General features: G+C 40.1%; 1 protein-coding gene across 3 annotated transcripts in view; it reads right to left on the reverse strand.

Annotated features, from left to right (window-relative positions):
• Positions 1-24,057, reverse strand: part of OSR1 (odd-skipped related transcription factor 1) — a 160,780-nt gene that overhangs the window by 40,547 nt on the left and 96,176 nt on the right. For all 3 annotated transcript variants that reach the window (XM_069580253.1, XM_069580255.1, XM_069580256.1), the window contains one exon: positions 10,483-10,583. The gene's annotated coding sequence lies outside the window, so the exon portion shown is untranslated. The remainder of the gene's footprint in view (positions 1-10,482; positions 10,584-24,057) is intronic.

The following is a 24,057-nucleotide window of genomic DNA, read 5'->3' on the forward strand; positions in this document are numbered from 1 at the left end:
GACTGAATTATGGGCACATAGGAAAGATTTAAAATAATCTTAATGAATATCGAGAGGGAAAAGATTAAGATACTGAAGCAATTAGTAATGGGGTGGTATAGTCTAACCTAAAGATAATATGACTGGAGTCTCTGAAATGAAGAATCCTATAAATAAAACAATAGGTATTGAGGTCCTAATACAGAAAAAATTCAAGGGATTAAGGAAATACTGAGTTTATTGATTGAAAGTCACATTATCTGCAAAGAAAAACAGATACAGAACAATTGAATCTATGCCAAAGCCAACTGAGGTAATAGATTTCAAGGAAACTTTATAAACTAAAAACATGGGATAAAAGAGTTAAACAAATATATATGTGTATTTATAGTATAATCATACATGTAAATAAAATATTAATCTTTTAAAGTTTTATAGATTGAGTCACAGAAACTCAATCCAGACATATATTGCATACAAGAGAAGCCTCCAAAACAGATTACAGAAATATTAAAAGTAAAAAAACACAGTATGGAAACACTATACCAAAGTTGTAGAGTTATTCTCCCATGTTTTGCCTATTTGTTTAGCTGTAGTTTTTTACATTTAGGTTTATGGTTCACTTGGAAATACTCATGTGTATGGTGAAAATGAATCTAGTGTTATGTTTTTATTTCCCAACAACATGATATAAAAAGTTCATCTTTGCCCTGGTGGTCCCAGGAACCGCCATTCTAATATTCTAGATTAGATTATAATTTGTAGCATATGTAGTTCCATATATTTATGAACTTTCTGTTCTTGTCATTGATTTTTATGCACACCAGTATCATACTGTTTTAATTATCAAGGTTTTGTATTATATTTAGATATCTTCCTTGTCACTGCTTCCTAGTTATTTTGCATGTGTATTTTTCCAAAACAAATTCTGATATCAATTTGTCTAGTTCAACTGGGATTAAACTGATTTTATTTCAGAGGATTAACATCTTGATGGTGTCAAAACATTCCAAGCAAAAACAAGCAACATCTTTGCACAAGTCTACCTTTGTACCTTTCAGGAGCTATTAGTTTTTTGAATACACAATTTGAACATTTCTTTCTAAATCTATTTCTAAATATTTTTGCTGCTATTATAAATAGGTTTTCACCTTCATTATATCCTGTAGCTGGTTATTATTTGTACATGTGAAATTTACCAAATTCCTTAGATGACAACGCAGGGTGCTGAGATCTATCCTACAGCACTCCCATTATACAATGGGCTGGTAATTATCATCATTGAGTACATGTGGGGAAAGAGTTGATTGAGTTGGAATTCCAGGTGAGGGCCCAGGACAGACATTTACTGGCTCTGCTGCTGCCGCTGCTGCTAAGTCACTTCAGTCGTGTCCAACTCTGTGCGACCCCCATAGACGGCAGCCCACCAGGCTCCTCTGTCCGTGGGATTCTCCAGGCAAGAACACTGGAGTGGGTTGCCATTTCCTTCTCCAATGCGTGAAAGTGAAAGTGAAGTGATGCCTGACTCTTAACGACCCCACGGACTGCAGCCTACCAGGTTCCTCCGTCCATGGAATTTTCCAGGCAAGAGTAGTGGGGTGGGGTGCCATTGCCTTGTCTGTTTACTGGCTCAGTAGCCACTTATTTGTTCTGGTCACATCAATTTCTGGGCTTCCCTGGTGGCTCAGATGGTAAAGAATCTGCCTGCAATGTGGGAGACCTGGGTTCAATCCCTGGGTTGGGAAGATCCCCTGGAGGAGAGCATGGCACCACACTCAAGTATTCTTGTCTGGAGAATCCCCATGGACAGAGGAGCCTGGTGGGCTATATAGTCCATGGGGTCACAAAGAGTCAGACATGACTGAGCAACTAAGCACACATCAATCTCTATATCCCAGAAGGTGGCAGAGGTGGCGAAGGTTAAGTCTTGGTCTTTGATTATACACTATATGACCTGCTTCTCAAAGTATATGAAGCCCAAGAGTATTCTTCTCAGTGCATCAGTACTAAAATGCTGTTAGCATAAACTTAGCCTGGACTTTTTTTCTACGGAATTCCTTGACCTTCTAATATCAGTAAAGTTTCCTGTATTGCCTTCCTATTGCTGGCATAACTAGCACAAATTTAGAGGCTTAGAGCCACAGACATTCATTCTTGTATTCTATATACAGATTAGAAAGTTAAACATGGGTCTCATTGGGCTAACCTTCTAATCAAGACTATTTAGTTGCACCTGCAAAGTCCATTTACCATGTAAGGAAATATACTCCCAGGTGTGCGGGGAATTAGAACATGGACAGCTTTGGAGGCCATTATTCTATCATATTTTTCATTGGAATTTTTCCTGTAAATTCATGGTTGTTGGAATATCTAGGTGAAGTGTTTAGATGCCTACTGGGAAGCACAGAAGTGCAAGAAAGAACACAAACTTGAGTCTGATAGATCTAGATTTCAGCCGTGACTTGGAGCTTCCCTTGGAGTTCAGTTAGTAAAGAATCTGCCTGCAATGCAGAAGACCTGGGTTCAGTTCCTGGGTTGGGAAGATCCCCTGGAGAAGGAAATGGCAAGCCACTCTAGTATTCTTGCCTGGAGAATCCCCACGGACAGAGGAGCCTAGCAGGCTATATTCCATGGGGTCTCGAGTCAGACACGACTTAGTGACTAAACCACCACCACCACTGCCTGACTAGCCTGTGGAAGTAACCAATTTTTTAAGCCTCATTTTCATCATCTACAAAATTAAGTGCATGATAATAGTGTCTACTTCTAAAGGTTGCTGAAAGAACTAAAAGAATTGAAGATGTAAAATATTTAACTCAATGCCTAGCACATAGTAAGCACTCAAAGTCAGCTAGCTGTGGTCTACAGACACTTCAAGAAAGAAAATGACTTAATTTTTCTTTAAAAAAATTTTTTTATTGGGGTATAATTGCTTTATAATGTTGTTTTCATTTTTGCTATACAACAAAGCAAATCAGCTACATGTGCACCTATATCCCCTCCTTCTTGGACCTCCCTCCCACCACCAACCCCATCCCAAACATCTAGGTCATCCCAGAGCACTGAGCTGAGATCCCTGTGCTATGTAGCAGGTTCCCACTAGTTATCTATTAGAAAATGACTTTTAATAGGACTGCATTGAGAGCCTATTTAAGTTATTTGGATATTTTTGGATTTCAAATAAGTAAACCAACTTTTCAATAACCCAAATAGATCCCTGGCTTGACCAGTCAAAAAAGGGCATCCCATCCAAGATCCATTTATCAACACAGGCACACATGCATCCTCTTACCTCTCTGCCCACAAGAGTGTCATAAATTTTTCCAGCAGGTTGGTAAGCTCTGCTGACTTAAGGCAGCACATGAATAACCAAGCTGCAAGGCACTGACGTACTGACTCTGCTGTGCTCAGCATTCCGAGTGTTTGTTATGCACTCCTTTAACTATACAAAGAGTCATCTAATCATTATATCTAACCGTATGCTGATCTGTTCTAGCCCTTGTCCACCTCCCAATAACTATTCTCTGGGGGCAGCGTGCTATCGAATAGAGAGACTTGAGACTTTTCATGGTGTGGTTCCAGCTTTTGTTACTCTGTTTTGCAAGCTGAGCTTAGCAAGTCTGTCTGCCAATGTACTGGCTCCTACATCTGCAATTATAATTGAATCCACACAGTTAGATTTAATCACACAACCTCACATAATACATTGGTTGTCATAGATTTCTGTTACTTTAAGCATATTTAGTTTACAAGCTACTGTATTTCTAGCGACTATTTTTGGCAGAGGATTTTATTGGTATCTACTACAATGTATTCCTTCCAATTTGATTTGGTTGATGTGTGTGCACATTTGCAAACCCAAGCAAAAGAGACAAGTTAGAATGGTTTTAACTTCATAACATTAGACTCTTCCTGGCTTATTCAATAAGAGATGTTGAAGGTATTAGCAATAGCCTAATCCTTTCCTGATTTGAGGTGAAACAGACTTGTCCATTATCCAACTCTTCAAGATTTTCAGAATTACAGGTCTTTGAACTCTATTAATATATATAATATACTAGATAGAAGATCTATGTTATTCTGTGTGCCATCATAATTATTTTAAGTTGTTTTTAGATGCACATTTTTGTCCTGATCAACATTTGCCCAGGAGATTTTATTTCATTAGAACTTAGTAATGGAGTAAAAATTAAGCAAAATGTTATTGAAGGTCACTGTGATCCTCTAGTGTGCCTAAGTTCAGTTCAGTTCAGTTCAGTCACTCAGTCAGTCATGTCCAACTCTTTGTGACCCCATGGACTGCAGCATGCCAGGCCTATCTGTCCATGACCAACTCCTGGAGTTTACTCAAACTCATGTCCATCGAGTCGGTGATGCCATCCAACCATCTTATCCTCTGTTGTCCCCTTCTTCTCCCTCCTTCAATCTTTCCCAGCATCAGGATCTTTTCAAATGAGTCAGTTCTTCACATCAGGTGGCCAAAGTATTGGAGTTTCAGCTTCAGCATCAGTCCTTCTAGTGATTATTCAGGACTGATCTCCTTTAGGATGGACTTGTTGGATCTCCTTGCAGTCCAAGGGACTCTCAAGAGTCTTCTCCAACACCATAGCTTGCCTAAGGCTTTCCAATAAACCATTCTGATGCTTTTTCTCATTGAGTTGAGTTGGCATATAGTAAAGATGCTGGCTTGGTACAATGAACTCACTTGGTCAGAAGACAAAGACATAGCAGCAGAGCTAACTCCTAGTCTCACTCATCATCCTGAGCCATTCCCCTCAGAGTATATTTCATCTCCCTTTTCATCTCCCATAAGCCATTCAGTTTAGTGGCTTGAACCTACTTCCTGGATGAGCCTTCATTTCTGCATCCCACTCTCACTTGAGTCTGATGTCTGCTTTGCCCAGTAAGGGCTTTTCTCAACTGGAATGGGAATTCCCAGCTCAGAGATGATACTATTTGCCCCTTCTCCCTCATGGGATTGTTTTACATGCATCCAGTCAGCAAATTCGATACAGTGACATTTATCTTGATGACCAAAAAAAGCCCAGTGAAACTCAGATAGTATCTTGTGGAGGCTGCAAACCTGGCTTTATCTCCAGTGAGGATACATGAACTCTGGAGGGAGCCTTATGGGCAGTAGGGGACCAAAAGTGGCCACAGAGCATCCCAAAGCTCAGTACAAACTGTGAATATATCCTTTCATTTTTCTCTTGTTTTGTTCTACATCCTGTATCTTGACTTGGAGGCAGCCAAGATACTACATATCCCCTTAATAGGACTTCAAAACTGATTTAACCTTTCCATATGACTCAGTAGAGGAAATATTTAAAGCATTCGTGGTAAAGTCTTAATGCTAAAGATGTTAGAAAAACCAAAAATAAAAGAAGGTTATATTCATATCTGATTTCTATTAAAATCTAAAGTGTAAAAGTTACTATGGATACTATTTAGATAAAAAGAAAAATATAATAATCATGCCATATTCAAATACAGAATAGAGAAAGATGAAAATTGTCATTTAAATGCAATAGCAAATATAATTGAGATAAGACTTCTGTAAGAAAAAGGAAGTTGCTGGTTGTATTTAAAACTCACAAGCAACCATCTACTGCTTATGTGAGATATGATTAAAGACCTGGGACCTCTAAGGGGTCCAAGCAAATGTGTGGTCCGAAATCAGCTGCAACTATGTGCTGGTAGATGATGGTTATCTAGTAGATGTGGAAGCGGACACAGTACATATAGAGATCCAGCTATTGACACAGTCAGAGAAGCTGATGGTTTTCTCTAGGAATGAATAAACTCTATTGCAGAATACTTACAGAGAGGCCCGGTAAGAACATGTTTACTAGGTATCTGCCCTCTTATTGCCTCAAGGCAAGGAAACTGGGGAGGACTCTGAGGAGGAAGCCTTCTTGAAGCTTGCTGTCAGGCCAGAGTGATGCCTGTTCACCAGCAACTACCAACCAAATCTATGCACTTTGGGTTAACATAGGTAACAAGAAGCAGAGACCTGCTGGTAACCAGTGGTTCAGAGTCCCAGACTTTTCTGTGATGGAAAGAGTTGTTTGGTGATCTGAGGTGTATTTATCAAACAAAGATACACAAGCAGCCTCTGACAGCATGATATACCCACCAGAATTTCCGTAAATTGTTACTAAACAACACTTTAGAGATTTCACAGAAAACATCGTAAACCTTATTACTAGCTTCTGTAACACTGACCTGGTTGTCAGAAATACAGAATTGTTTTTCCACCAAGTAATAAATCACACAAAAAGTTATAAAACCTCACTGTTTAAAAAATTCATTTTGGCTTGACAAAACAATTAGCATTCTTTCTGAAGCTGAGATCAACATGTGAAAATATTGTCTGATTCTGTAAACCAAGATGACAGATTGAATACACTGTGCATACCTTACAAAATCCTAAAAGGGAGAGGGGACCCATCACATGGAGTTGCTCAGAGATTGTTTAGAATGGCCTGCCAGCTTCTATTGTAGTCATAGGTGGGGATTCCTTTTCAAAGGAATTAAAGGATGGTTTGCTGACATGACTATCTTCTCCGATATTTTAATTGGAGACACTTTCTTATAGGTCTAGACATGTAACTGTGTCTTCATTGTCTACTAAACCCAGTTTTGCTTTAGTGCAGTTATGATATTGAAGAGGTGTCATTGAATCAATAAAAGTGTCTAAAAATGAGAATAAGGAAAACGAAACCATTTGCACCAGTTAACAAAAACACTTTATCCAACTGCCAACCTCTCACTTAGCATTAAGCACTTGGACCACAAAGATTTTTGCCCATTGTTTCTTTTTCCGGCTTTCTTCCCCAGGATTTGCACAGGTTCTGTGACTTTTCAGCTGCATGCCTCGACAGGCCCTGGGTGAGCCATCATGAGGAATCTAGGATGTGGATACAAAGTGGACTGATTCTGACTGTCCATCAGCGAGCTAGACCCAAAGTGATGGTTTGTCGTTTTCACATGTGTGAAATTTACACAGAATTTCTGGCAGCTGAAGAAACCCTGGTACCTGTGCAACTGTAATATCCTAGCAATTTCATAATGAAATTCACATGGAATCTCCCAACCCAGCCAGATTTGTGTCAGCTTTCTTAACATGTTCCAGTTGCATGAAATACTAATTAAAGGTACTCATTGCTAACTAATATAAATAGTCCCCACTTAGCCCATTATAGGTATGGGCTGTAAAACAAACAATTACGTGACAGATGATACATGTGAACATACAGAAATTCTGTAACGACATTTCTGTAGCACTGTAACCTCTTCAACCAGCAGATGGTCCACATTAGGGGCTAAAAGGGGTGCTGATTGCGAAGGTGACGCACCCTCCAGCTTGTGACTTTTCTTCTAAGAATAGAAAGCACCTCTGAAGGATTTACATTACAGATGGAGTTGAGGCAATGAAATCATCTATGGGAGTTGGTTTTTAACTGTTCCATGTGTTTGGGATTCTGTATCCTGATGCCAAGCAATAGTATCAGGCTACTTACAAAACTGTGATCTGAGGAGGAAGCGATCATGGGAAGAAATGGTGTATAATCGAGCAAGTTTCTCTTCAGAAGTAGATAATCTGTCCCTGTGCACCCAGGTTTAAAAGAGCTTTGGACATGTGGGAAATTAAGTTTGAAATATACTCTTTTTCTCCAAGAGATAAATCAACCATTTGTCAAAATAATCAATTAATAAAATCGGTGATAAATGGTCATGAATATAGTACTCCTAGCAATCAAACACACAAACGAATTAAATTATTCCATGGCAAATCACTTCCTACTCTCTTGTCTCTATCTTATTCTCCTAACACAAATTACAGGGACTTCTGAAATTCTGACCAAAGAAAGATTGTGTGACAGCTGAGTCTATCAAATGAGAAACTCTGAAATACATGTTTTAGTGGAATAGCAACCTTGAGGAAGAGATTGTAAACATTTTACTAAATTACAAATTCAGGTACAGAGGGAACTGTACAAAGGGAAATGATATCTACATATTCACCCTCATTCATTATCATGAATTTCTATTCCTCATCTCTTTAGATTTGCCAGGTATTGTGTGTATTAAAAGTTTTATAGGATTTATCTTAGTTGATGTTTAAAAGCCTGTAAAGTAAATATTGTTATTATTATTATTATTCACATGTTAATGTCATTATAATTATGCTCAATGAAGTTTAAAAAAAAAGATGCTTAAAAAAAATAAAAATAAAAAATAAAAAAGGTGCTTTCCATGAATAAAAATTTCAGCAGAGAAATAAGAAATCAAAGAATGAGAAAGGAAATTCTAGGGCTTCCCTGGTGGCTCAGTGGTGAAGGATCCACCTGCTAATGCAGAAGACATGGGTTCAATCCCTGATACGTAAGATCCCAAAAGCCATGGAGCAAATAAGCCCGTGCACCACAACTATTGAGCCTGTGTTCCAGAGCCCAGAAGACACGACTGAAGCCAGAGTGCCCTAGAGTCTGTGCTCCACAAGAGAAACCACTGCCAAGAGAAGCTTGTGCATCACAGCTAGAGAGTAGCCCCTGCTCACCACAACTAGAGAAAGGTCTGTGCGGCATCGAAGACCCAGCACAACCAAAAATAAATAAATAAAATTATTTTTTTTAATAGAAGGAAATTCTAGGCCTAAAAGTAAAATTTCAGAATTTTTTTTTTTTTAATCACTAGATGGATTTAACAGCTGAAAGGGCAAAGTGAAGAACAGAGTAGGGGAAAAAAATTAAAGAATAGGGCCCTGGGGATCTCCTAGATAATGTCAATGTGACATACAAACTTGATGAAAGACAGAAATTTACAAAAACAAGATGCAAAATGAAACCAAGAATCATAAACCCAAGAATGCCCATGTTGAGGTACATCAGCGTTGAACCATCTGAATTGCTCAAAACTGCTGATTTTCGTATAGCTCTTTCAGACCCAGACAAATCAACTGGATACAAAATTAGTGAAAACACAAGAAATGTAAACAATAAAATGAAAGACTTTATCTCATGGATACATATAGAATCCTGCACATCAACAAATAAAGAATAGCTATTGCTTTTAGATAGACTCAAAATATTTATGCAGATATGCAGATGACACCACGCTTGTGGCAGAAAGTGAAGAAGAAGGTAAGCCTCTTGATGAAAGTGAAAGAGAAGAGTGAAAAAGTTGGCTTAAAGCTCAACATTCAGAAAACTAACATCATGGCATCCGATCCTATCACTTCATGGCAAATACATGGGGAAACAGTGGAAACAGTGGCTGACTATTTTGGGGGGCTCTAAAATCACTGCAGATGGTGACTTTAGCCATGAAATTAAAAGACACTTACTCCTTGGAAGGAAAGTTATGACCAACATAGACAGCATATTCAAAAGCAGAGACATTGCTTTGCCAACAAAGGTCCATCTAGTCAAGGCTATGGTTTTTCCAGTAGTCATGTATGGACTATAAAGAAAGCTGAGCACTGAAGAATTGATGCTTTTGAACTGTGGTGTTAGAGAAGACTCTTGAGAGTCCCTTGGACTGCAAGGAGATCCAACCAGTCCATCCTAAAGGAGATCAGTCCTGGGTGTTCATTGGAAGGACTGATGTTGAAGCTGAAGCTCTAGAACTTTGGCCACCTGATGCAAAGAGCTGACTCATTTGAAAAGACCCTGATGCTGGGAAAGATTGAGGGCAGGAGGAGATGGTTGGATGGCATCACCGACTCAATAGACATGTGTCTGAGTAAACTCCAGGAGTTGGTGATGGACAGGGAGGCCTGGCAAACTGTGGTTCATGGGGTCGCAAAGAGCTGGACACAACTGAGTGACTGAAATGAACTGAAAATATTTATAAAGATTGACCACAGATTATGCCAAAAGGACTCAAAATACATTAAAACATGAGATCATAAAGAATAGCATTCTCTATTCATCATTCTGTTGAATTTGAAAGTTAATCTTAAAACTTATATGCATTAAACTTAAAAAACACACTATTAAATAATTCATGAGTATAAGGGGAAAATGATGGTATAAATAATGAAATATTTAACCCTAACCCTAAATAACTAAAATCACACTATATCAAAACTTGTGGGTTGTAGTAAAGTTTTACTTAGATGGAAATTTATACATTCAAATAAGTTTTTAAATTAAGAAAATAAAAATTATAGGTACTCAGAAAATGAAAAAGAACAGAAAACTCAAAGGAACTAGAAATAAAGAACTGTTACTAGAGAATTTAACAAATAGAAAGCAAATTCAATATAATAAAAATTTAAAAAGAAAAAAATGCTTTCACCTTTAAAAGACAAAGATGGCATGTGCCTAATAAAATGGAATGTCAAAAAAAGAAGGGAAGGGGAAATAAACAAATGTTCTTAAATATTAAGAACAAAAAATAAAACATTTCTACAGAATCAGGGGAGAGGTAAGTAATCTTAGAAAATCTGTAGGAATAACTTCATGACATTAATTTGAAAATTTAAATGAAACTTGCCTGGAGAATCCCAGGATGGGGGAGCCTGGTGGGCTGCCGTCTATGGGGTCGCACAGAGTCAGGCACGACTGCAGCAACTTAGCAGCAGCAGCAGCAGCTTTCTGGGAAAAGATGAATGAAAGTAATTTACTAAAGACACAACAAACATTTTAATACACTAATAACTATTAAAGAAATTGAAAATGAACCAATAGTCAGAAATTTCTCTTCCAGAGAAATATCAAGGTGAAGCTATTTTGTGAAACTGTTAAATATTCAAGAAAAGGATAATTATTATATTATACAAATAGTTTCAGAAAACAGAAAAGGAATATAGAAAAAGAAAAGATAGTTCCCCAAGACCTGTTTTGAGCCTAGCATAACCAGACATAAAAATCTGATAAGAACAGTATCAGAAAATGAAATTATAGACCAGTTTAGTTTATGAATCTGAGTGCAATGGTCCTGAATTAAATGTTAACAAGTGAAATGCAGAAATATGAAAAAAATAATACGTTATACATAAACAGAGTTTTTCCCAGAAATGCAAGATGCTTCAGCATTAGAAAATCCACTGGCATAAATGATTGCATTAAGGTATTGAAGAAAAAAATTACATGACCATCTCAATAAATATAGACAAACCATTTGATAAAACTTTTCATTCATGTTAAGTAGAGAAAATGTTGGTCTGCCAGAATGTGAAATCAGATTTTCATCTTATCTCTGGATTAGGGCTGAGGTTTAAAAGTCTTAGAAAAAAAGTTATATTTTAAGTATCTTTACATCCTAAAGAAAGTTGCTCAATCAATCATTCATGAAGGATTTAGAAAGGGGACAGTCAAACTCCTAGTCTGTCAGCATTACCATCATCCATCCCAAGGTGATTTAAAGGAACATGAGCCTTTGGTCAAGAAGATCCCCTGCAGAAAGGAATGGCTACCCAATCCAGTATTCTTGTCTGGGAAATCCCATGGACAGAGGTGCCTGTGGGCTACAGTCTATGTTTGTTGACAACTTTTTAGATTAATTACAGTGCTACTGCCTATTCTGGTTTTCTACTTCATCTGGAGTTAGTTTTGATAATTTAAACATATTTTCAAGATTTTTTTGCAAGGAGTTATATATATATGTATATGTGTGTATATATATATATAAACATGGAGTCATAGATCAGGTTCAGGTAGAGGAGAGACAACTGACTCTTAAGTCAGAAGCACAGACCTCAGGCTCTGAGTTTGGGAGCAGAGAGCAAGGGTACAATAGAAAATCTCTCTTTAACTTTCATCCGAATTTTTTTCTCCTGAAGTGAATTGAGACTGTCATATGCTGAAGTCTAAGCACATTTTCTCTGTCTAGCCTAGGAAGATACAGGGAAACAGCAGCTCGAACCCCTTCTCTAAAAGGGCTCCCCTTCTGGTTCAATTTTCTTGTATAATGAAGAACAAGGCACAAGAGTATCCCACAACTGAGAGTGTGTACTGTGGGTACAGAGAGTCAGTGTCCCCACCAGGATGGATTCTTCACCGTCTCTCTCCACTAATGCAGCATATCAGCCATGAAAGACCACTCAGTCCTCTGGCTAATTCTGGTACCCTCAACTCGGTTTCAGGGAGCGTTAATGAATTTCCATCTCCTCATACCTGTCACAGCAACCTCTGCCACCCCATGCCATCTCCAACCTACCATCAACGTCAGAAATGTGTTTCAAATTCTTAGCTCTAGATCCGCAAAGAGAATTCTGTCTCTGCTCATGAAGAAGAGCTTGGTGGCTGCTGCCAGGTTTAAATGATGGTAAAGTCCTGTGTTTGGGTGCATTCTTGGGTCACTGTCACTATTAGGACAGTCAAGCAAACAGCTAAGAACCTGGGCTTCTTGGGAGACTGATATCTTGGGATCAAGATCTAAATGCAATGCTCTTTTTTAAAAAATCAATTCTGCTTCCCCTTTGCATTCCTTCTTTAAAGAATTTCACATGCCTGAATGCAGTTGACCCTTGAGTGAAAGAAAAGAGAAAGAGGTGGTAGAGGTAGAAATAGAGATGAGAGAGATACAGGATAGAGAGAGAAGAAATTATATGCATGAAAGTTTGTTCGCCTCTAAATGAGCAAAAAGTGTTTTACAATTTTTTTTTAGCATTTAAATTTAAAAACAGAGGAGAGAAGGATACTTTTGAAGCCCATGGGAAAAGTTCCAAAGCAGAACCGCTAGGAAACAGCAGTTGTGAGAGGAAAGTTCAAGGGCCATCTGTATGTCACCAGTGCCCTCTGAAGGCCCTAGGAGGGGCTGGAGGGAGGTGGCATCCTGGGGCAGTTTATTTTATGGTGAGTCTAAAAATGTCAGAGAGAGGACCCTGGGGACCACATTTCAACACACAGCCTTCAGCAGCCCTGCAGTCTGCTGGCTTCTGGCCACCAGGAGGTGGAAGGCCAGTGAACAACTGTGGCTGCTGTGTCCCGTGCCTGGTGTTTTGGGTATTACAGTAACTTTATTTTTGGAAACAGCCCCAGAAGTGGAAGAGGCTTTGCCTGTGGGACCCTCATTTCCTCCTTCAGTACAAGTAGAAGTCAGACAGGAAGTTGGTCACTGGCCATCTATGTGGACCCAGCCAAAATTAGATGGAGCCAAATATGAACCTTGAGGGGTTAGTGTGTAAAGGTAGACACAGGCAGCATCCCATCCCTGGGGGAGAAACCGGTCCCAGCCCCTCCTTGTTGATAGAAGGATGAGAAAAGCAACTGTCAAGAAACTTGTTGACTAGCTTAAAAAATCGCCAACTTGCTCTTGCTTCCTCAACTGTCCATTAGGAGGCCTGGAGACTAAAAGGCCAGGACTAGCACTGCCAGAGAATTAGGTGGGATTACAGGGCATCTCAGGCTTCCCTGGTGCCACAGACAGTAAATAATATGTAAATAATTGCCTGCAATGAGAGAGACTTGGGTTCAGTCCCTGGGTCAGGAAGATGTCTTGGAGAAGGGAATCACAGCAGTGGCCACAGGACTGGAAAAGGTCAGTTTTCATTCCAATCCCAAAGAAAGGCAATGCCAAAGAATGCTCGAACTACCGCACAATTGCACTCATCTCACATGCTAGTAAAGTAATACTCAAAATTCTCCAAGCCAGGCCTCAGCAATATGTGAACCGTGAACTTCCTGATGTTCAAGCTGGTTTTCGAAAAGGCAGAGGAACCAGAGATCAAATGGCCAACATCTGCTGGATCATGGAAAAAGCAAGAGAGTTCCAGAAAAACATCTATTTCTGCTTTATTGACTCTGCCAAAGCCCTTGACTGTGTGGATCACAATAAACTGTGGAAAATTCTGAAAGAGATGGGAATACCAGACCACCTGACCAGCCTCTTGAGAAATCTGTATGCAGGTCAGGAAGCAACAGTTAGAACTGGACATGGAACAACAGACTGGTTCCAAATAGGAAAAGGAGTACATCAAGGCTGTGTATTGTCACCCTGCTTATTTAACTCTTATGCAGAGTACATCATGAGAAACGCTGGACTGGAAGAAGCACAAGCTGGAATCAAGATTGCTGGGAGAAATATCGATAACCTCAGATATGCAGGTGACACCACCCTTATGGCAGAAAGTGAAGAAGAACTAAAAAGCCTCTTGATGAATGTGAAAGAGGAGAGTGAAAAAGTTGGCTTAAAGCTCAACATTCAGAAAACGAAGATCATGGCATCTGGTCCCATCACTTCATGGGAAATAGATGGGGAAACAGTGGAAACAGTGTCAGACTTTATTTTTGGGGGGTCCAAAATCATTGCATATGGTGACTGCAGCCATGGAATTAAAAGACGCTTACTCCTTGGAAGAAAAGTTATGACCAACCGAGATAGTATATTCAAAAGCAGAGACATTACTTTGCAGACTAAAGTCCGTCTAGTCAAGGCTATGGTTTTCCCTGTGGTCATGTATGGATGTGAGAGTTGGACTGTGAAGAAGGCTGAGTGCTGAAGAATTGATGCTTTTGAACTGTGGTGTTGGAGAAGACTGTTGAGAGTCCCTTTGACTGCAAGGAGATCCAACCAGTCCATTCTGAAGGAGATCAACCCTGGGATTTCTTTGGAAGGAATGATGCTAAAGCTGAAGCTCCAGTACTTTGGCCACCTCATGCAAAGAGTTGGCTCATTGGAAAAGACTCTGATGCTGGGAGAGATTGGGGGCAGGAGGAGAAGGGGACGGCTGAGGATGAGATGGCTGGATGGCATCACGGACTCGATGGACGTGAATCTGAGTGAACTCCGGGAGATGGTGATGGACAGGGATACCTGGTGTGCTGTGATTCATGAGGTCGCAAAGAGTCGGACAAGACTGAGTGACTGAATCTGCTCCAATATTCTTGCCTGGAGAATTCCATGGACAGAGGAGCCTGGGAGGCTACAATTAATTAATGATGTCACCAAAGAGCAGGATGCAACTGAGCCACTAACACTTTCACATTTGTTTTCCTTTTGTGATGGAGAGTTCAATGGAGAATCCCCTATCAGACTCTAGAGCCTCATCTGAGACAGCAAGAGTAAAAATACAAGGTAATGAGAAGGCTGATCTGGGGGCAAAGTAGGATGTGGGTAGGAAGCGTCACTGAGATCTATAATTCAGGACTAACAGAATTGACATGGAGACAGAAAATATTCTTAGAGATTGTCTGGATTAAAAAAAAAAAAAAGAAGTTCAGAAAGGTGAGAAGACTGATGGAGCTCACACAGGAAGTCAGTGGTATAGAGATGATAGCAGGGCAGGTCCTCTTATCATTGGCTTAGTGTCCCTCCAGTTTCATCACTCCATCTTTAAATAGTCCATCAGTACTCACGCCTTTATTGAGCAGCTTCTCTGTGCTTCGTGTCATCATGGGTGTGGGGAAATGCTGCCAGGGGATGCAGAAATATAGTGATATCTTACACTTTCATAATCCTTTACAGATTTTCAAACCACTGAACAGACACTGTTGTTGTTCAGCTGCTCAGTTACATCTGACTCTGCGACCCCATGGACTGCAGCACACCAAGCTTAAATGTATGTCTTCAAACAAATCTAAGAAGTATGTATCTTTAGTATTTAAGTGAGAAAACCAAACATTACTCGAGGGAACATAGGAGGTGACAAAGCCAGGATACAATTCATCAGCTTTGTGACCTCCACATATTTGAGTGCAGCTAGAGAGATAAAACATGAATGGAATAATTAGTAAATTATATATTACAGCATTGTCATTAATGTAATTCATCTTACATGATTTAATGGGTCCCATCAGAGAAGGCAATGGGACCCCACTCCAGTACTCTTGCCTGGAAAATCCCATGGACGGAGAAGCCTGGTGGGCTGCAGTCCATGGAGCCGCAAAGAGTTGGACACAACTAAGCGACTTCACTTTCACTGTTCACTTTCATGCATTGCAGAAGGAAATGACAACCCACTCCAGTGTTCTTGCCTGGAGAATCCCAGGGATGGCCGGGCCTAGTGGGCTGCCATCTATAGGGTCACACAGAATCGAACACTACTGAAGCGACTTAGCAGCAGAAGCAGCATCCATTTTAGAAGGACTTCCCTGATAGCTCAGTTGGTAAATAATCTGCCCGCAATGCAAGAGAGCCTGGTTCAATTCCTGGGTTGGGAAGATCTGCTGGAGAAGGGGTAGGGTACCCACTCGAGTATTATTGGGCTTCCCTTGTGGCTCAGCTGGTAAAGAATATGCCTGCAATGTGGGAGACCTGGGTTCAGTTCCTGGGTTGGGAAGATCCCCTGGAGAAGGGAAGGGCTACCCACTCCAGTATTCTGACCTGGAGAGTTTCATGGGCTGTATAGTACATGGGGTTGCAAAGAGTTGGGCATGACTGAGCAACTTTCATTTCACTTCACTTCACTTCCATCTGAGATGCTTCTGAGTGAAGGTGTCCAATACACATATGAGTAGAAGAGAAACAAGATTTGGGATCCATCACATATAGATGGCAACAGAGATCAGAGGAGTGGACATATTTGAAGCTGCCCCTTTCATCAATGGCCAGCATTTTATTAACAATATATAAGAACAAAGGAGAGGTAGTGGAACCCTTGCAAGTATGAGAGTTGTAGGTGTAGGCTACTTTATTTTAAGTTATTATTCGTGAAACAAAAATATACTGAAGAGTTGGGTTATCAGTCTAATCTCTCCTCTTTGGCTGTTTGAAACTAGAAATTCTCCTAAATCAGTGTGAGCTCTGATCATTCAACAGACATCTCTCTAATAGCTGTTCTTTGCCTACCCTCATGGCATCTTTAGCTATGCCCTTGAGTATATTGAAGAAAATACTTGAGAACCTCTGTGCATATTTCTGCAACTCCTCCCATCTGCGGTTTTGTCCGTTCCTATACTCTGCCCATCAAATTTCCATTGCATCAGTTTCCAGTATTCCAATCTCTATCTCCTTGATTCAGCAAAACCACCGTGTTCTGCTTGGGCTCCTCTTCTGAGCTTCGGGACAGAAAGCATCTCCAGGGAGAAAGCCAGGATGCTTATTGGTTTCATTTTGTTTCTTCCTCTCAGGGATCATAGTACTGTCCTGAGAACAGTTATTTCATGTATGTTGTCCAGTTTTCTAGTTGTTTATAATGTGAGGGAAAGTTTGCTAACACTTAATCTTCCAACATGGCTGCAGGGGTAAACGTTCCCATGGAACTCTGAATTGATGCAAATCTTTTATGAATGTGAAGATGACATGACTTGAATTTTAAAATTAATCATGTATGTTAGAAATTTAAGTATAACCATCTCAAAAATAAAAATGTAATATAAAACTGCTAACCCAAGGGAGCATGAGGCATGGTAAAGAAACCTTGATCATTCCAACAGAAGATGAGAAGGGAGGAAAAATGAAGAAAAGTATATGAGGATTCTAATGCCAAGAAAGGAAGTCCAGAGAAGCAACAGATGGGACTGTTTACTCCTGACAATGTAGAGATGATTGAAGTATTTGGAAAAGACTTTAAAATAAATCCTGGATGCTTAAAATTCTCAAAGAGCCAAAGGAGGAACTAACATCATGGAAGAATTAGAAGCTTTGAAAGATTAAAGGTAGACATTAAAAACCATTAGAAAATTAGAACTGAAATAAAAGAATTAGAGAAATAATAGGATATTCTGAAGAATGGTTTCTTGGAAAACAGAATTGAGAAACTACCAGAGCATAACTCAGAGGGGTAAAGAAATGAACAATAATGAATTAATATATTCCCATCCAAATACCTCCAACATATATAAAACTCAATATGCCTTAGTTATAAGGAATACCAAAAACACCATCAGAGAGGGTGATTTTAATATACTTCTATCATAAACTATTTTGCTCGGAAAAGCAAGTATCTCAACTAAGGTCCATCTCAAGGCTATGGTTTTTCCTGTGGTCATGTATGGATGTGAGAGTTGGAATGTGAAGAAGGCAGAGCTCCGAAGAATTGATGCTTTTGAACTCTGGTATTGGAGAAGACTCTTGAGAGTTCCTTGGACTGTAAGAAAATCTAACCAGTCCATTCTGAAGGAGATCAGCCCTGGGATTTCTTCAGAAGGAATGATGCTAAAGCTGAAACTCCAGTACTTTGGCCACCTCATGCGAAGAGTTGACTCATTGGAAAAGACTCTGATGCTGGGAGGGATTGGGGGCAGGAGGAGAAGGGGACAACAGAGGATGAGATGGCTGGATGGCATCACTGACTCGATGGATGTGAGTCTGAGTGAACTCTGGGAGTTGGTGATGGACAGGGAGGCCTGGCATGCTGCGATTCATGGGGTCGCAAAGAGTCAGACACGACTGAGCGACTGAACTGAACTAAACTGAGGATTGTTCAATGAAGAAGGCAATGGCAACCCACTTCAGTACTCTTGCCTGGAAAATCCCATGGCTGGAGGAGCCTGGTAGGCTGCAGTCCAAGGGGTCACTAAGAGTCGGACGCGACTGAACAGCTTCACTTTCACTTTTCACTCCGTGCATTGGAGCAGGAAATGGCAACCCACTCCAGTGTTCTTGCCTGGAGAATCTCAGGGACAGGGGAACCTGGTGGGCTTCCGTCTATGGGGTTGCACAGAGTTGGACACGACTGAAGCGACTTAGCAGCAGCAGGATTCTTCAATAACATGATTTTCACACTTCATCTAACAAATAGATTTATTAATAGAATCTTGGGTAGAACAAGAAAATGAGTCATGTATCAGGTGACCATATGTAAAAGTCTGTTTATAGAATATTCTCCAGTCTGTTTTATTGTTGAATGTGACTTTACTTATGCTAATGACGGTCTTAATCACGATAGATTTATAATCTTTTTCTTCTTTTACCCTGAGAGACAAAGGTTAACCTGCCACTTTCTTCCCCCACGATGTGCTTCAAAATTACACAAATTTATTGGATGGCATCACTGACTCGATGGACATGAGTCTGAGCAAGCTTTGGGAGTTGATGGACAGGGAAGCCTGAGGTGCTGCAGTCCACAGGGTTGCAAAAAGTCAGACCCAACTGAGAGACTGAACTAACTGTTTGAAGCATGACAAACCATGTGCTGAAGTCTCATCCCCAAATTTTGACACTCCAACAGTAGGTGACCACCAAAACCTTTGTTTCCTTTTCTATCTTCTATAGTAATCTTCTGCCAGAAGCAAGCCTCTTTGGGATTTCAAGCCTCTCTTTGGGCCCAGAATTGATGAAAGTCCCCAAGAAAAAAAGCACCTATGTTTAATTTACTGTTCCTTCTAGGGTGTTCACTCTTGCTGATTTTTTTCCAGCCAACTCTGCTTAGTAGTTCTTTGCCTTTAAGAACTAGAGATTGCAGTTAGTTTCTTTCTAATTTCCAGAATCTTTAAAAAATATATTTTTAAAATCTTTCCACATAGCCTTAAATTCATCAAGGGTTATGGGGAAAGTTAGTCATATATTTAAAGCTTCTCAAGACATCACTTGAGCCCCATGAGACCACTAAAAGTTTCCTGGTTTTTCTTCGCCCCAGAAGTGGCACCCTGATCCTTAGGCTCCTTCCAGCACCAAAATGGATACATCCTCCAGGAACAAAGCAATTGCTGATCCTCAGCGTTCTCTGAATGGCTCTCCACCACCTGAAAATTCAGTCCATCTAGTGCTCATTGCTCCCAGAGCTTCCAATGCCTTTACAATATGATGTTTGTGTGTGTGTGTACATACACACACACACACACACACACACACACACACATATTAATATGGCTTTTCTAAGTGCTGACAATCAGAGTATAGGCCTCCCATGACTGACCACATCCTCTCTTCAAATGATAGTTTGTGAAAAAGTATCATAATGGAAGGAGTTCCTGTAGCTCAGCAGCTATAGAATCTGCCTGCAGTGCAGGAGACCGGGGTTCAATCCCTGGGTTGGGAAGATCCCCTGGAGAAGGAATAAAAGAAGAAAACACATAATAGAAAAAAACATAGTGACCTTTAGTAGCTATTAATTTCTTCATTTATGACATTTCTTCATAATAGAAGAAAACTCAGTGACATTTAGTAGCTATTAATTGAGGTAGTTATTTAGCAGTTATTAATTGAACAGAGTTGTCAGTCTTTTTATTTTGCTGATTTTATAAATTCCTGAAAGGAAAATAAGAGGGAACGAACTAAAGATAAAAAAAGGCAATAAATCAATGAACTAAGAAAGAGAAACAGAACAAAATTGTTAACAAAACCAAAGCAACTTAAACCATTTAACTTGATAAAAAGGGACAATGCTAGTTAAATATGTGTATTTATCTATCACCAGATGTGTTTTTCACTTTGATTAAAAAAGTGTAAATAGGTTTGCAAAGAGCCTCCTTCTTTGAGAACCTCCTTCTCTTCCTGCCCTCAATCTTTCCCAGCCTCTGGGTCTTTTCCAATAAGTCTGCTAATCCCTGTGTGTCCAGTCTTATGTAACAAACTGGATATATGGTCAACATGTCTAGTAGCCTACTGAGTATTCATTCTCCTCCTCTTATTTGGAGAACCCAAATTTTGTCTGGGGAGATGGTGAACAAACATTGACAAAACGCTTTGTGTCTTAGGCTCACTTTCAGCTAGGGTTTGACCAGGTGACATAACTGATTGAATTTAAGGGGACATCTATTACATATGTTAGATTAAAGAGACAGACACAGCTGACATATGCCTTTTTTCCTTCCCCCTATACTCTTCTTCCACCTAGAACACAGTTCTGATGCCTGGAAGTGAAAGAGCCATTTTGAAATAAAAAGTAAGGATGGGAAAGACAGGGATGTTTTCTTGAGAAGCTACACTAGCCCCAAATCAGTCTCCAGATTTCTTGGATTGTGGGGAAAAATTAAACCCACTGAAGACTGCTGCTGCTGCTGCTAAGTCACTTCATTCGCGTCTGACTCTGTGCAACCCCATAGACGGCAGCCCACCAGGCTCCCCCATCCCTGGGATTCTCCAGGCAAGAACACTGGAGTGGGTTGCCATTTCCTTCTCCAATGCATGGAAGTGAAAAGTAAAAGTGAAGCTGCTCAGTTGTGTCCGACCCTCAGCGACCCCATGGACTGCAGCCCTCCAGGCTCCTCCATCCATGGGATTTCCCAGGCAAGAGTACTGGAGTGGAGTGCCATTGCCTTCTCCGCACTGAAGACTATTATCGTGCAATTATCATGACTACATGCAGCCAAATACAATCCTAAAATTGATGGGATAGGAAGTTGTTGCAGATTTTCATAAACTAGAAATCCAGTAGGCTTTCTGGAAATTCAAGAAAAGATCATTTAAAATGGGGGCTGATCAACTATGCCATAAGGAAAACATGGAAAGAAGTGTTTCACGAAAAATAAAAAGAAGAACAGTGCTTGGTTATTGGAGGTTCACTGAGAACATGAGTGAGTCTTTCTAATACCCATTCATAACACACTACCCTTGGCTGTCTATACCCCAAGGTCCTTCTCTTCCTAGCATGACTTCTTCTGGTCTTTCTCCTTCTCTTTCAAAATGTACCCCTAAAATGTTTCCCAAATTTGTCCTGAGCTAGACCTTGCCATTCTTGCCCACCTCCTCATACCTTCCCAACCTGTTCTCTCTCTTTGTTTTTAGAAGCTTTTCTTTTTCCTTTCCAAAGCAAATTAAACAAATCTGTTTTGGTTGCTTTTATTTCTCCTTCTCACTCATTTATCCACATCTGTGACAGGAATAGTACTGGCAAAGACAAAATTATCCTTACTGTGAAAAGGGAAATGGAAGCCATTAACATCACCTTCTACTATTATTTAATTATAAACAGATATAAGCAGGCTTCCGTGGTGGCTCAGACTGTAAAGCATCTGCCTGCAATGCAGGAGACCCAGGTTCAATCCCTGGGTCAGGAAGATCCCCTGAAGAATGAAATGGCAACCCACTCCAGTATTCTTGCCTGGAAAATGCCATGGTCGGAGGAGCCTCGTGGGCTCACAAAGAATTGGACATGACTGAGTGACTTCACATGCATAATGAAAATACACCCATAGACACATACTTATATTCATCTGCCTTTGATAACACCCAGAATCCAGAAAATCTTGTTCAAACAAGGCTTGTTGTAAAAAGCATCAAATGTCGACTCCCACCTTAGCCCACCACTTTAACCTGGCTAAACTGTAGCTTGTGCCATTCAGTCCTCTACACAGGAGCTTAATCAGTACTTTTCATGACATTCAAAGCAATTCAGAAAACTTCTCTTGAAAAATAACACAAAGCACCACACATTCCACAAAGCATCTCTCCTGCCTCCTAATTCAGAAGACGGGAACACCCTTTCCTCCCCTGGCACGCCCAACCTCCTCCACCACCCATCGTCTTACACAGGGAATCCCAGGCTCAGTCTCCTCCCAGCTTCTGCAGCCACATCTCACATTTTATTCTTGCTTTCTGATGCCCTTTTTATTGTCATCTGTCTTTCATCAGTCTCCTATGGAGAATTCCAGCTACCAGTACTAACAACATCATACACAGTACTACCATTGATGCCAACATGAAATGGAAATACATATTTTTTTTGTTAGAGTATATAAACTTCCTGGTTTAATGAAGCAGAGCTACACTGAAAGTTTATCTAACTCCGTTTATAATAAGAAAATGCCTTAGTGCGTGTGAGTTATAAAGAAAAGCTAAAATTAACACTTTTAAGACCACCTCCAACACAGGAGTAAACCTTGTTATAAGCACAAAAGAAAATCAAGGTAAAAGCTGATTAAAACACCGAACCAAATTAAATTTGATCTAATAGTGTTTACTTGTCTTAACATCTGGAAAAGTTTGAGCATACACTGCAAACATTTTTAACCTAATTTTAAAATAAATTATGCTTAGTTTCCACAGATGTATTTAAGTTGGGTCTTTTTAAAGAAACAATTCTTTAGATTTTTTTTTTTTTTTGCATTTAACAGGCAAGAATTTGGATCATAAGGTGCCAATGGAAAGAATATTGAAATATCTCTCTTAATGGATCCTTGAAAGAACAGCCTAGTATTTTAAAACACACACACACACACAATTTTAAAAGATCCTATATCCTTCATGGGTGAAAAACAAATATGGAGGAACCCCTAAATAGGGTTTGTATGGATGTGTTTTCACCTGTCGAAAAAGGAAATAGGAGTTGATGTGGACTGGTCCTGACTGTAGGGGCACACAGTAAGCTCCTGGAAAATGAGACTCCTACACAGCTGAGGAATTTAGTGATACTTGCAAGTACTCGAAGCTAAATGCTGCTTCCCTTGTCATCCTTACAGGCTCTGTCCTTTCCCTCCCCATGCCCTTCCCTCCCTCTTCCACTGGCTGCATAGGTGGGGCCAGCCAAGGTGTAGAAACCATTCTCCCAAATAAAGTCCATAGCTATTTGGTGTTAAAGCTGGCAGCCCCTTTCCACCTCATTTTATGTACCAGGGAAAACTCTATGTACTACTGGGTAGGAAAGGGCTGTTTGTTGTTTAGTTGTTAAGTTGTGTCTGACTCTTTTGTGACCCCATGGAGCCTGCCAGGCTCCTCTGTCCATGGCATTTCCCTGACAAGAATACTGGAGTAGGTTACCATTTCCTTCTCCAGGGATCTTGCCCACCCATGCATTGGTAGGCAGATTCCTTACCACTGAGCCACCAGGGAAGCCCCAGGAAAGGGTGGGATAGGTCTTTCTCCAGATGAGCTTGGGAAGAAACAATTGGAAAGGGAATTTGAAGACTTGGTCCAACCCTGTAAGATCCCGCTCCTCTGTTACTAGACCTTGCAATCTCACTTTCTGATTGGCATCAACTTAACCGTTTACTCTGTACAGGAACCGGATCCCCCACACCCTACTTCTCCCTCCTCTCCCTTATTGTTGTATTAGCATTTGGTTTGTCAGCTCTAGCTTTCCTGAGTTCACAAAATAGGCTGTAGCTTCTTGATGGATGGGGTCATTTCTTGGACATATTTTTTATTTTCTCCGTCACAGCCTAACACAGGAATTCCTGAGTACACAGCAGGTGATGAGTTCTGCGGGGGCATTGAGGAAACACAGGGTTGATTAATCTTTTTGTCTTTGGACTTTTCCAGCACTGATTTAATATCCTAAAAGAGAGTTATTACTTGATACAAACA

The sequence above is a fragment of the Ovis canadensis genome, chromosome 3 (genome assembly GCF_042477335.2).
Source record: "Ovis canadensis isolate MfBH-ARS-UI-01 breed Bighorn chromosome 3, ARS-UI_OviCan_v2, whole genome shotgun sequence".
Classification (NCBI taxonomy): Eukaryota; Metazoa; Chordata; class Mammalia; order Artiodactyla; family Bovidae; genus Ovis; species Ovis canadensis.